Consider the following 13,976-nt stretch of genomic DNA (forward strand, 5'->3'; position numbering starts at 1 on the left):
CCTCCTGCTGCTGCTGTGCCCAGGGTGTCACTGCCTTGATGGGGTGGCAGATTTAAAGTGCTTTGGTTCTGTCGTCTTCTCTCCCAGGAGGAACTGATGGTGCTGGCTTTTCTTCTCAAGGCACAGTGATGCCCTCGGCCAACATGTTCCTGTGGCCAGACAGCCTCTGCTCCTACCCTGCAGCAAGACGGGGAGGAAGGTGGTTCGTTGCCAGCGTTTGGGCAGACAGGTGGCTTTTTGTTGGGGCAGGAGAACTGGTTCCTTCCGCTCTTCTGCACCTCCCTACCAGTACTGTCAGCACTGCATCTTCAGTTTCCTCCCCTTCTCGTTCCCACTTTCCTTCTGGATCAGACCCACTTCAATCCATCTGTGTTTTTTCTGCCAGTATTTGCTGCATGGCAGCTAGCTCCAGCATGCAGACTGGATCTGCTCTTGCTTCAAGATCACAAGGACTTCGCCAACAGCTAGAAGTCCTCTGAGATCCTCATTTAAAATAAGTTTTGAAGCTCTTGCCATGGTCCATTTATCTTTCTTTGCCTTCAGCACTGCCTGGCAAGCTCTTTTGACTGCCAACCAAAGAAAGCTCTAAACAAAACATACTTGGGACTTAGTTGCACATTCATTTCTTTTTCACTTACGCATCCAACATTTACTGACCACAGAGGTCATTCACATTCCTTCAAGCATGCAATAGCGGTGCTGTAAAGATCATGTCGTAACCATAAGTTGACTTTGCAAAACAATCCTTATTGCCAGAACAGTTTCACTTTGCATTAGCCCAACAAAAATATATGTTTCCCTTTTTAGTCAATGATCAGGATCATTGTTGCCTCGCTAGGTAAGGTAGGTGCTTTGTTGACATGACTATAACTCAGTTCACTTATAGCAGTCAAACTCAGCCTGTATTTTCCTTGTTTGCAAGTTATGAAACACCCCTCTGGACCATCTCAGGTGAGGAGAGGGGTGACGTGACCTCAGGGGGACTCATCTCTGCCTCCCAGAGGAGGGCAGCATCACAGGTTGCATACCCATCGGTTCCCCATGGGCAGTGTTTTGGACCCCAGGCTCCTTGCAGTGATCCTTCAGCACTCCCACGTGGTGGGGCAGCCTCGGGCATGGTGTTGGTTTGAGGGCCCTGTGTGGAGCAGCCAAACATCTGCTGTAAGCATCAGATGTCAGTGTAAGCCTCTGCCTGGTCCAAAATGTAACCAAAGGGCTGAATTCACTGTAGACTGAGCCCAATCTCTCCACCTTTGTAAGTTCTCCGTCTCCATGCACAGCTCAAGCAGGACTTACACTGGAGGCAGCTACTTCTATTTCACCCCTTATTTACCCTAGAAAGGATTTCTGTGAAGTCCCTCTGAAGCTTCTTGCACATCCCAGCACAGCAATTCTGTTTCTGACCAACTAGAGCAAATATTTTCTCCCAAATTTATGCAGAAAATACTGATGCCTGTCCAGATCTACCAGCACCTTTGACAACTGTTAGAAAAAGAAATCAATTAAAAAATACAGTAATAACTTCTTTGTCCCAAAGAGAGCAAATGCCGTGACAGCACCTCAGGCATAAAGCCACCATCCTGTGACAGCCTTATCTCACCTCCAAATCAAAGTGAGCATGAAGTGTTAGGGCTGCATATGGTAGGTCATGGCCACCGGACCTAGATTCAGATTAAGTCTGTATATGAAGGTCAGTAATCCTATGGAATAGCTCCAAGTGTGGGCAATTATATTCTGAAATAATAACACCAGGTTGTATTTTCAGATATTAACTCCCTGCAGAGGCAAGCCCTCAGATAATTTTATCTTGAGAGGATTTGTTCCAAAAAAAAAGAGCCTCTGTTGCTGAACATGCCAGTGGGGCTGCAGCTCAAAATATCTATCAGCAGTCCTTATTTTTAAATATTTACACACACACATAGCCCCCAAAACAGTTCCATTCCTGTTTTGGGTTCTCGAGTGCACCACTACAGAGCTTGCCCCTGCTCCTTGTCCTCTGAGCACTTCACAAGATGCTCCACTGGGAAGATAGATAGAGGAGTATATTGGGATCCGACATTTCCAGCTGCCCAGCCAGCTGCGTAAGGGCAGGAGAAGATCCTGGGAGCCTTTGTGACTGCTGGTTATACATTTTTGCAGCATTGTTCTGTTCTGGGTCAAGACCTTCAGCCATCCCTGCACGTATGTGCCACCACTCACTCCGCCTTTTCTATAGATGCCGTGATTAGATCAGTCAGCTATTTCCTAAACATGTAGTTATTTGCATAGCTCAGATTTATAATTTCCCTCAGCTGCTGACTTCCTTGTCTACACCTACTTGCATCCTTGCATGCTGATAAGACATCACACTTCAGGCTATCCCATCAATTAATATTTAATGTAATTTTTTCCCGGAAGAGTACAGCTCGAGGAATAATTTGAAATGTCCTTGTGAGACAATCATTTAGAGATTGTGTCAGCTTCTTAAGAGCATGAAGGCATGCACTTTCCCCCATCCTGCGAGAGGTGGTTGTACCCTTCACATCAACCATCCAGGTCTGTCCTGTCCCCAAGCCTGAGGCAGGACCAGAAGTCCAGTGGCTGAACAGCCCGTCTGCATGGCGTGTTTATTTTCAGAAATATGGAGCTTACAGACAACCTATTTTGCATACAAGCTTTGTCTGAATGGGAGCAGCAGATCTGGGACGTGTGGCTGGCACTGGAGCATGTGTCCACCTGTTTTTTATGTGTGTCCTTCCCTGGAATATCCCGAGCCCATGTATGCAGTAGTGTGGGTCACCCAAGAGGCTTGCAGGCTGTGCAAAGGCAGGGTGCAAACTGCCAGGTAGTCACCCAAGACAGTTTGGTGGAGTTTAGGGTTTTGAGGCCAGGGCCGCATCCCAGATAAACTTTGCTTTACTCCATGACTAATTCTCACTTCACATGCCCAGAAACACCCCTCTTCAGCTAGATTTGCTAAGCCATCGGACAGTGCCAGAGCTCTATACCTTTACATAAGTGCCTAGTGGTTAAAGCACTGGCTCAAGTGCAAGTACGGAGGGAACTGAACCCAAGGCTGATGGGAGCAGAGGGCCCTGGGCTCTGGTCCTGCTCCCAAGAGCTTATAAGGACAAACCATTCTCCCAGACTTCTGCAGTTATAAAACAGCTTTACAAGCAGTAAGATCTTCTTGCTAATGTATTTTGAAGTCTCCCATACCGCTTCCTGCCTTGCTCTGACATTGCCACCCCAAGAGCAGGTAACTCCCACCCTACCACATCCATGCAACAGCTGTGTTCCGTTAACAGTGTTGCTGTGCCCCCATCCACCTGCTCTGATCTCCTTCTGTTTGAAGTACAATTTTACTGACTTTATGGCCACTTTTCACTCAAGAGATTGCCAAATCTCCTCTGACAGCTACCACCCCAGCCTTACTACCATTCGTGGGAGCCACGCGCTAGTATCAGTTCCCTAGGCTAGTAGTCTGCCTGCATGAGCTCATGGTGCACGTTGGTGGACTATAACCAGATCTGCTTCTTAGTCCAAACCAGCAGAACATGACACTTGGGGAGCAGGTGTTTAATTCAGGAGACTTACCTGGATTAATCATTAATGTTTAATCCATGAGCCCCCCATATGCCACAGCCGTGCAATACCATACTGAAATTCCTGCCTGAATTCAAATGTGGTATTAACCCTGCACAGGTGAGCAAAAGACACTGGCAGTCATGTTTTAAATGCCCCTAAGAGCCCAATGTCCTTTGCCCATAGCCTCTGTCTAGCTGTGGCTAATCTGCAATGCATCACAGCAGCAAAATAAAACCCAACTATCTGGCCCTTTCTGGCCCCACAGGAGCTTTATTCATGGAATTAACACAAGATAAGTGGGACAAAGAAACGCAGTCATCAGAACCTGTCACTATATAATCACAGAGATTTAGCCTACAAGGACCTTGTATCAAAAATAGTGTGGCCAGCAGGAGTAGGGAAGTGATTGTGCCCCTGTACTCGGCACTGGTGAGGCCGCACCTCGAATACTGTGTTCAGTTTTGGGCCCCCCACTACAAGAGGGATATTGAGGTACTGGAGCGTGTGCAGAGAAGGGCAACGAAGCTGGTGAAGGGTCTGGAGCAGAAGTCTTATGAGGAGCGGCTGAGGGAGCTGGGACTGTTTAGCCTAGAGAAAAGGAGGCTGAGGGGAGACCTTATTGCTCTCTTCAACTACCTGAAAGGAGGTTGTAGAGAGGTGGGGGTCGGTCTCTTCTCCCAAGTAACAAGTGATAGGACAAGAGGAAATGGCCTCAAGTTGCGCCAGGGGAGGTTTAGACTGGATATTAGGAAATTTTTCTTCACCGAGAGGGTTATCAAGCATTGGAACAGGCTGCCCAGGGAAGTGGCTGAGTCGCCATCCCTGGAGGTATTTAAAGGACGTTTGGATGAGGTGATTAGAGACATGGTGTAGTGGTGGTTTTGGCAGTGTTAGGTTTATGATTGGACTCGATGATCTTAAAGGTCTTTTCCAACCTATATGATTCTGTGATTCTGTGATTCTGTGACCTACTGTGGGTCTCTCATCCATCTCCTGGCCAAAGCAGGGTTAACTTCAAAGCCACATGAGGTTGTGCCAGGGCCTTGTCCAGTCTGGTGGTGATGTTCTCATGGGTGGCAATCCCTTTCCAAATCTTTGGGCCTGTCCCACAGCTGCACCAAGCTTATGGTGAGCAATTTTTTCCTTTCCTGGAACGTCCCTACTGCAATTTGAGCTGTTGCCTTTCTCTGGGCCTCTCTGAGAAAAGTCTGGGTCTGTCTTCTCTATATCCTCCCTCTAGGTAACTGAAGGCAGCAATTATATTCCATAGAAATATTCTCTTCTCCTGTGAGACAAGTCCAGCTCCTTCAGCATCTCCTCGTATGCCATGTACTCCAGTCTCAACCATCTTAGTGACTGTCTGCTGGACTTTGCAGTTGACCAACTGTCCAACACCTCTCTGGAAGGATATCATCAAAGTCATGCTTCCACAAACACAGGCAAAATCAAGTGGTCAGTGATGTTAATTCCCCTCCACTGCAGCATCCCTTTCTCTGTGTACCACCCTGAAGCTATCTGTCTGTCTGCATAAACATGATTATCTTGTTCGTGTCCTTGGCTTTTTTCTGTTTTTTCTGCTACTTGTCACACACCATTGACACCAGAATGGTTTAAGACCCAGCCACATGATACTCACATTCAACCCCAGAAATGGCTTGGTCCAGAGTCACCAGTGCAGTCAACAGCCTGTGTTTTGAGCTTCTAGTATTTCTATTTTTTCATAAGAAAGGACCGTGACTTTTGATGAAGGACGGACAGAGAAGCTGCCTGGATGCTTTTCAGAGCTTTTCCCAAGTTCATCTCTCTGAAATCATCATTAAGTCCTCATGGGCAGCTGGGCCCTGATAGATGCATGTGGGAGAGATGAGGCCAGTTTGGGGGGAGCTGTTGCATACCTGGGGGACCAGCTGAAAAAGCAGAAAGCTCCCTGTGAGTGAAGCAGAGAAATGGGACAACTGAGCACAAAACAAGTGGGGCTTGGTGAGAGATGTGGATCAGTAACTGCAGAAGACTAACTACAAGGAGGCTTGAAGGCAGAGAGGATACCCTGCACCATGGTGTGATGGAGACAGGGAGGGTAGTGAGAAGCAGCAACAGAGCTTGGATAATAATGCATAAGGAAGCTACTACATTCTCCACACAGGAATCAGCCTATGCAGAAGGTCCCAGCTACTTCTCAGCAGGGATCAATACTCCAAGATAGGCTCTGGGTGATATGGGATATTTGCACTTTGTCTCTCTCTTATTCTGGGTCATTCCCCAGAACGTGTTTCCTGGAAAAGCCTGGCCTTTTTTAGCACTAGCAGTACCAGGCTGGAGGCAATTGTTTGCTTTGTTTTGTAGCCATATCTAATCCATGCCTGTGCCATCCACCTCTAAGTTCAACGCCAGCAGTACGAAGGAATACTGTAAAAAAACCACACATCTTTAAACACATGTCAAATAACTAAGCACTGTGGAATGAATCATAAACCACACTCCCTCAACAGATGAGGAAACACAGCAAGACAAAAACATCAAGTGCAGCAAGGAAGCTAGGTACTAGTTTGTTGCCCTACCCCTCAAGGTTTGTTTGGGAAGTTAATAAAAATGTGCTGACATTCTTGTTAAACAAGGTGACCTATTTACAATAAATCCAACCACCCAGGGATAGAAATGAATGCTAGATCTCTCAGGGGGTTGAGTAACTTCATCTTCTCATGGGGTGAAGCCCTTGTTTCTGATGTGTTGTGGACCCCATTTCTGAGACAGGTTTGAGCAGGAGAGCAAGTATTGGCCCCAGTGGAATCTTGGCCCTTGGATAGCATTAATAACCATTATGGGCAAAAGAGGTTGAAACTTTAACAAAAAAGACTTAGGGTATCTGGGTAAATGTCCAGGGGGAAGATGCTGAAAAAAGAAACAAGCTCTGCCCTATGAGCAGATGAGATGAACACAAGTGGTCCATGCTGTGAACATTCCTATCCCCAGGAGCAGGGACTTGGATACAGCAGGAGCAAGGACAGGATCCTGAATGCCTCCTGGGTCCAGTGGAGATTGGACATCAGTGGGGTAGGATACCACTGACATAAAAATCTACCCAGACAGCAGGAGCCCTGCTTGGAGCATAAAACCCAAAGACAGAGAGAAGACATGTTGTGAGTCCAGTGATAACCAGGGGAGCTGCAGCATCCAGGTTTTTCCTTCCTCTGGCAGCACCAGACACTTGGAGAGCTTGCCCAATGTCACCAAAAAAGGGCTTGAACAGCACAGCAGTTCCCTGTTCAGTGGTCTTCCCAGAAACTTGGGAGAGCCTAGCAGTCAAGTCTGCCAGGAGGGTTTTCCTCCTTGTTATAATCTCATCCTGAGTACATAGAGGTGTGACATTCTTGTCCTTCTCTGCTCTCCTCCTAAGGATGGAAAAGATTAACCATACGTCATCTATGGTAACCATTGGGGTGGATTGTGGCAATGTTAGTCTGTGCTCCAAGCCAGATGGATGTCAAGAGCAAAGAGCACCTCATGACATACATTTCTGCAGAAAGTAATCAGAGATTGCTCTAAAATTAAACACACATGGACAAACCCTGGTGCCACCTTATGTCTGGCTGATTGCTGCACAAAACTCCAGTTCCCAAAGCATCAGAAGGACTTGGAGAAACCTCTCTTGCTGAAGAGAATAGCAGGATTTGGGGCCAAATAAACTCCTTTCCAAAAGCTGTGGATCTTCTAACAGCAGATGTTTATGTGGTTCTTGCTTGCTGGCCAAACTGCTGACGAGTTGAGGAGCACCTCTGCCAAGGGGAGGGAGCAACCCAAGGAGATCACAAAATCACTGCTCACCCTGAAATCTTCAGCCACAGAGGATACACAATTCCCATTCAGTCCTTCTCTTGTCTACTGCTAAATGTAGCAGTAGACATTCCCATTTATAAGCCTGGAATGATATCCTAGGAACAGGAATGGCCTATCCTACATACCTTTCATAAAAGTAATGCATAGTCTCTACCACCTTCTAATGCAAACACCTTAGAAAAAAAGTCAGCATTAGATGGAACAAATGCATAACAAAGCCAATATGTGAGAGTTCAACAGCTTCTCACCTCCAGAGGTGTCTGGAGAAGAATGTGGGAACACTAGGAACATCCCACCCTTCCAGATCTCACCCTTGGAGTTCTTCCTCTTTCCAGTCAACCCCAAATGTTCTTCTTGGCAACCTCCTCTTCTTCTGCAAGGCCTCCTCCTCTTCCCTCTCAACTCTTTTGCCCCTTTGAGGTCTTGTACAGAGTCACAGGCAGCCCTGTTCCTTGCCCTCAAGGCTAACACCCACACAGTAAACATCTCTCCTTGTAATCACCCACTCCCTTATTCCCCACTCCTGCCCGACTTCTCCCTTGTCTTGCCCTTTTGGTTCCTCCTGGTCTTGTTGTCACCTACAGGCTTCCTGTCTCCTCTGCAAGAGGAGGGGAGTCCCCAGACCTCAGTGGCTCTTTTATGCTACTCAACATGGCTCAGGGCTACAAAAAAAACCTCTGTTGTTTCAGTCTTGGGTAGTTCTTTACCAGTCTGTAGTCATTGATTAAATTTTCTCCATCCAAGTGTTGTTTAACAGTGTCATTTCAGACAGTCTTGAATATCTCCAGTTTCTGGAAACCACCATGATGAGATGTTCTGATGTTCCTAGTGTTCCCACATTCTTCTCTGGACACCTCTGGAGGTGAGAAGCTGCTGAACTCTCACATACTGGCCTTGTTTATGCATTTGTTCCATCTAACGTTGACTTTTTTTCTAAGGTGTTTGTATTAGAAGGTACAGGAGACTATGCATTACTTTTATGAAAGGTATGTAGGATTTGCATACTCACCCTCAGCCTGTGAGCAGCAGGAATGATCTGGAGCATCCTTTTGGGGCCAGATAACTAAGAGCTGGGTGTGGATAGAAAGGCGCGCTGGGCTTGGCATGACCACTGTCCACGTACAAATGGCATTCCTTCAGAAATGCAATGGAAAAGCAACTGCTGAAGGAGGAGGCTGAGCACAGAAACCTGGCTTGAGTTGAGCTGGGAAGGAAGCTTAGCATGCCAACACCGGGAGTGGGCTGGAGCCCACTGAGCCACAAGCCAGAGATGTTGGGCTGCCAGCTGGAATACAAGGTAGCTCTTCTGCACCCGCCTGAAGGCCACTGGAACTGCAACTGATGAATGCTCAGCTTTTTTCAGCATGTGGTCTATAGACTTTCTCCCAGTGGCAGAAGACACTCATGGGCTGTGACTCCTCTGCTGCTGCATGGCTGAACTGACCTGCATGTGCATGGTTATATATCCTACTCCAAAACTTGCTCTGGAGACCAGTCTAACAGCTCATCTGCAAAGCTTCCTCCAGACAACTCTCAGCCCTGTGCGATTTGCTTGTTCGAATTTTGCACATCATGTTCCTCTTGGAAAGCAGTGACTGGTCGGCTCTTTCTCTGGGGAAAAGCTGAGCCCAGCTGGGGAGAAAGCCCAGGAGTAATAGCCACAACAAGGAGATGGGAAGCTGCATCTCCAGAAGAAGCTGCAAGGAGGAACAGGGAGCAGGTATTGGGAGGATGGGAAAGGACCAATGGCCTCACGCAGACTTGAACTCAAAGCCACAGAGCTGACTAAACCCAAGTCTGGAAGCAGGACACCTGCAAGGACACAATGCTGGAGGAAAATTTTTATAAACTTCTTGTTTTTCTATTCCAGCCTTGCTACTTGGAGTTCACTTCAGCTGAAGAGTGATCTATTCTAGTTTATACCTGGGTTTGTTATGCTAGCAGTCTCTGTGGGGTATTGGGAAGTCTGAGATCCACGCCAAGGGTTTGGCTGACTCAGGGCTGCAACACACCCTGGCAAGAAGTAGAAGCCCAGGGCCACAAAAGAAACAGGATGATGCCTTGAGAAATCCCATAAAGGCTACATCAGACCTGTTTGATGGATTGGTGACACAGGATGGTGACTGCTTTTTTAACCCTTGGCAGATGGCCATCCTTTACATCTCTGGGCTAAGATGGAAAGAGACCAGGAAGATGTCAAGTCTGGCCCTAACTTGCAGGCTATAGATAATTAATTGGTCTTTAGGATGCTGCGTATGTCCTGTTCATCCCCTTCTTCTTTCCAACATACCATTTGGCTTACACATGAGATTTCAGAGTTGACTCATTCCTGCATTTTCTTGTCTTCAAAAGCAGTGATTGAGTTGGAAATTGCTAGTCCTATTAGAGAAGCTGGTTTGTAATTGAATGCTAAGCCCGTTTCTTGCAAGGCTGTGCGCTCCTGTGGCTGAGTCCATCGCTTCTGCTTATCACCATCACATCTGCGTGCCCCAGCAAAGCAACCAGCAGTCATTACGTATTTCTCACATGAATATTGGTGGACACAGCTGTTAAAAAGCTAATCATCGCTAACACACTGGCAGCCGCTCACGAAGTCTGAGCCACCGGGTGTCTTTGTTTACCTGCTCACCACTTACTCCACAAAACGAACTTGACAAAGCACTTCAGCTCTTGCCTATAGTTTGCATTGCCAACCCATTTTGACAGGGCCACACCACTCCTTCCCAAGACCTGCTCATTTCTGCACACAGGTATTCTTATGAAGTTGGCCATGACTGCCTCTGCCAACAATTCAGGGGGAGAGAATTTATTTTTCTGACATTTTAGTCATTATGATTATCAGGTTTTTCAAAAGACTGGTTAAAAGTGCACTTTCGGTTCCTTAGAACTGGACATTTACAAGTGGCTTTGTGCAGCTAGTGCTGTGCTAAGTAGCCTCAGAGGCAGGGAAAACCATTACATTAAAAACTTTTTAATGCAATTAGCTCAACTCAGAAATGGAGCAGCAAGTACAACATCACTAATTTTCTTATTTTCAGGTGCAAACCTGTTTCTCTCAATTATGCATTTCTCTGGGAGGTGTTCTAGAACTGCACAAAAGTTGTAATATATTGGTGATAGAGAAAATGTAGTTTTAGACTTGAGTATAGTAGCATTCAAATCTCAGTCAAACCAAGCACATGTCTACATTCAGCTGTCCTCCAAATCCTTCGTGATCTTGGCAGTGGCTCCTTCCATGCAGTACTTTTGGCAGTTAGCTTTAAAAACCTACAGTGAGCCTCTGAAGGTATTGCAGTTTGAGTTTTTCTGATGTTGTTCCCCCAGCCCTGCCCATTTGGTAAGAAACCCATTTGGTAAGGAATCCTGCATACCCATCACCAGCTGAGGGGTGGGAGAAGATTTCAACAGGATGATAAAGATGATTTCAACATCAACTGATGATTTCAACAGATGTTTGTTACTATGCGGCTTGGCATTAAATAGGACAATCCTTTGTTTTCTGTCTGGGACTTTAGCAGAGTTTTTTATACCCAGGTGCTTCTTGCCTGAGCCTTGGGGCAGTTCTCTAGTTAACAAACTGAGTTTGCTGTACCAGCTTCTCCAGCAAGAAGTCCTGCAGGATTCGTGTGCTTAGCACACGTGGAGACTCTGTGTCCCAGGCACAGCCTGGAGCACTGCTGACACCCATGATAGCTCCTAGGTGAAGTCCACTTTGACATGGACATAACCAGGATTGTGTTTCTTAGCTGGGAAACAGCCGATGGGGAAGGGGAACCATGTGGTTTTGGAGGAGCAAGGCCAGGGAGAACCTCAGGATGCAAAAGAGTTGCTGGGTCAGAAGAAAATGGTTTCTCAGAGCTGTGAATCAGCCCTCCCTCACTGCTGGAGTACTCCAAAGGACTTCAGCCGAGGAAGACGAGAGGATCCTAGTCTTGCTGCAGGCAAGGATGGCTCAAAGGGAAAGGCATGGTGTGGCTCCATGGCTGGAGGAGGGTGCTGCCCTCCAAGAAGGCAGCAGAGGGGGTTTTTTGTTGCCACTGTGAGATGGGCCGAGTTGCCTGTTTTTTTCGTTGGACTGAAGCGGAAAGGTTACTTGGAGACACCTAATGAGCAAGGTGGTGGCTGGGAGGCAGCACCAACCTAACAAATATCTGCCATTCCCCATCACCATCCAAGTGCTTGGCCTCCATCAGGTCCCACTTCCTCTAGTCCCTACAGATCCTCTAAAACTTCCTGCTCCTGCAGGTTGCCACCATTGGCACTAGGATGAGCATCTCCAGGGCAGAGTTTTCACTCTGGTGCTTGAGCCTCACCCAGGAGGGTCGGTTCTGGTCTGCCAGGACAAGCAAGGAGCGACGAGAACAAGGCAAGGGACAGCATGAGTCACAGAGACATACCGAATTGCCTGCAGCAGTCTGAGAGTGCTCATCTGTGGCAAATGAAACCCAGTCCTTTAGTTTTGTATTTTTTTCACACTGGAAAATATCTAGAGTGGCCACTTCTGTGTAAGTCAAGCATGACCTAGGTCCTGTGCAATGTGCCTGACTCACCAGCTCAGCTTTTGCTCTCTGCTGGAGATCTTTGTGCAGTTATTAAGAGAAATTTGATTTAAACACATAATGGCACAGAGAGGGATTTTTGTCCTAAGATGAGGAAAATACATTCTGTGTATTTGCTTTTACTTTTCGATATTCATCTTCTTATAAGATTATTTTCAATGACCTTATTTAGAATCAAATTGTCCTTGTAGTATTTCCCTACCAAAATACATGTTTTCCTGCAGAACACGTCATTTGTTAGCCCAAGCTTTGCTCCTAATGACCTCAGTCATGCAAGCATCAATGCTGGTATAAAGTCTACATTTGCTTTTCCCTAAAAGAACATTTTCAAATTTTTTTTGAAAAGCTGACCGTTTTTCCCCACAAAGAGTTAATACACATTTTAATAGTGACCAGAAATATCCACAGTAGCAGGAGATCCTAGAAAAATAGTAAAAAAGTGGGGTGTAGGTGACGGAGAGAAGGGATATGGAAATCTGTCCAAAATCCATGGGAGGGAGAGGTACAGAGGAAGGCGTACATAACAGCACTTTCAGGTGCTGGAGATGAGTGTGCACATTTCTATAGCCCCATAATCTTCACAGAGCAGGTTGGTTTTGCCCATGTTTACTCTAAGGCTCTGCTTTAAGCAGCAATGGGATTTCTGTGGGCAAGTCAGGACACCTCAAAGTAATCTCTGTAAGTAGAAACAGACTGTCAAATGCTTTCTCAACACCAGCTGCATTTCTGAGGAGTGTCTGCCCTTGAGTTCTGTTACCAGGTGAGAATCGGGCCACGCACGGCTTGCTGGGTTGACATGGAGCTGGTTTCCCCCAGTCGATTCCTCTGTTCTTTCTGGGATGGTTTTGTGGACCATCTTGTCCAAGGAAGGGCATGCATCCCTGCTCCATTATTTCAGGAAGGCAGATGTCTTCTCTGCTAGTATCTCTCCTTCACCACAGGCTCTGGAGATTATGTTCCTCACTAGTTCTTGGCAGTGCTCTGTCACTTGGGTTTTCTCCTGTGACTGTCCCAAAACACTGCCTCACATCCTGCCTTGTCCATGCAAGGTTATACTGGGAGGCAGAAACATTAATTTAAATGGAAGTAGTTATAACAATATTATTTTCCACAGTCCACTGCAAAAAGCATTGGATGTGGTGGCTTGGGGATGTTTTTATCCTGAACAGCTCAGCCCAACTCTCTCCTTTCTCATCTTGACTTTGACTTTGGCCAGTTCCTCTCTGTCCTTTGGAGCTGCAAATGCTTTAGATCTAACATTCATGCCAAAGGCTTTGCCCAGAAACAAATGGTCCATAGCTCTGACTATCCCCCGCTCAGAAAAACGTGAGAAAACCCATCTTGTTTTTTCCAGGGCTCACCCAACACTGTCCTCTGTGAGTGTCACCAGTGTTTGCTTCTGCTTTCTAGTTCAGGAACCTCCCATGCATCACACTTTACTTGTGATTTGATACACAAACACACACCTCTGGGAGATCGCCTTTCTCGTAACCACAGCATATTTTCTTTAGACACCCAAGGTTTACTTACTGGCTTTGGATTGGTGTGCGTGTGTTTGTAATAATCTTTTTTAACAATAGAAACAGTTTTAAAAGCTGTTAGCTTCCAGTTTTCTTTTATATAGTGCTTTTTTTAAGGGCAGGTGTGGTGAGAAGCGAACACCAAGAAGTGCTTGAACACTAAGAAATGCTTAAACCCTCTGGAAAACATTGGCTGCATTCAATGAGTATAATAAATTTAATCCCTAAAATGATAGGGTTTTTTTGTTCTGAGCTAGAATCTTACTTTTTTTTAAGCAAAAATCTGTTCATCCACATATATTAAGTGATAAATGACTTCCTACTGAATGTGGCCAGAGAGAGCTGCTTAGCCAGAGTTATTCCCTTATCCCCTCTCCCATGCACCATCCCCATAAATTGCGAGAATCAGAGAAAGTTTGAGGGTTGAGGGAACTCTGGAGGTCTCGGTCCACCAGGTGTGCACTGAAGGTCTCCAAGGATGGAGATCCCCCTCCAC

This window comes from Mycteria americana, chromosome 6 (genome assembly GCF_035582795.1).
Source record: "Mycteria americana isolate JAX WOST 10 ecotype Jacksonville Zoo and Gardens chromosome 6, USCA_MyAme_1.0, whole genome shotgun sequence".
NCBI classification, from domain to species: domain Eukaryota; kingdom Metazoa; phylum Chordata; class Aves; order Ciconiiformes; family Ciconiidae; genus Mycteria; species Mycteria americana.